This window comes from Lactuca saligna, chromosome 2, assembly GCF_052625555.1.
Source record: "Lactuca saligna cultivar CGN05327 chromosome 2, ASM5262555v1, whole genome shotgun sequence".
In the NCBI taxonomy this organism is placed as follows: domain Eukaryota; kingdom Viridiplantae; phylum Streptophyta; class Magnoliopsida; order Asterales; family Asteraceae; genus Lactuca; species Lactuca saligna.
In genome coordinates, this window is record NC_136418.1 from 189985978 (window position 1) to 189986984 (window position 1007).

At 42.3% G+C, this 1007-nt stretch overlaps 1 non-coding gene across 1 annotated transcript; it reads left to right on the forward strand.

Moving 5' to 3' along the window:
- Nucleotides 1-626: 626 nt before the first annotated feature.
- Nucleotides 627-733, forward strand: LOC145033162 (small nucleolar RNA R71). The gene has a single exon (XR_013677400.1). It is a non-coding gene; the product is annotated as a small nucleolar RNA R71 (small nucleolar RNA).
- Nucleotides 734-1007: the final 274 nt, after the last annotated feature.

Below are 1007 nucleotides of genomic sequence, written 5' to 3' on the forward strand. Positions count from 1 at the left end.
GATGCTTGTTGGTTTCTAAGTATAGTTCTTGTTTCTTGAATTGCAACATCATGATCACTATGTATCTTTTCTGAAGCAGCTACAAATTTGGTAAGCATCTCTTCCAAACTTGGTTTTCTTTCTTGTGTCGGATCCTCCTTTTGGTAAAAACCTCTTCCTTTCTGCTTGTACTTCTCCTCCTTAGCCTTCTTGTACTCTTCATACAGGAGCCACTATTTCTTTGGTTTTCGCCAATCTTCATCATATAGGTCCCCACTTGAGTAACATACTTGCACCTTTTTGTTGCCATTTTCATCCAAGTCGCAGGCTCTAGTTAGATGAGGTCCATTACAATTTTCACAACCTACCCGAATAGCATGGATCGTTTGATCCATTTTATCCATCCTCCTATCCATGGTTTTTAGCATAACCATGATCGCGGATAAGTATTCAGTAGCTGCATATGTGGCTCCCCTAGTAACATATTTCTTGGGTTGTGGTATTCTCTAGAGTGCTTAGAGAATTATCCAATCAATTCCTTGATCACCGGGGGTGGGTTCTTTGTGAGCGGGCCTTGCGAGTCAAGTAACTGGCTGGTTGTGACATTGACTCCATCATAGAAAATGGAGACTTCTTGCTAGCTATTAAGGTCATGGTGCGGGCAATTTCTTAGCAAGCTCTTGTACCTCTCCCAAGCTTCATATAGCGACTCTCCAGCTTGTTGTTCAAAGTTAGCAATGGCCTTCTTCAACTTGGCTATCTTGGAAGGTGGGAAAAAGTGATCAATGAATTCTTCTTTCATCTTGGCCCATGTGGTGACTGACCCGGGGGGAAGTGACTTGAGCCAGTCTTTTACAGCACCTTTGAATGTTACTGGAAGCATGCGAAGTAGCTGAGTCTCGCGAGGCACATTTGGAACATTAAAGTAATCAACTACATCATTGACTTTATCCAAATGCTTGTAGGCATCTTCGTGGTCTTTTCCATAGAAAGGAATTTCTTTAGCTGGGCGAGTATGTGACCCTTTA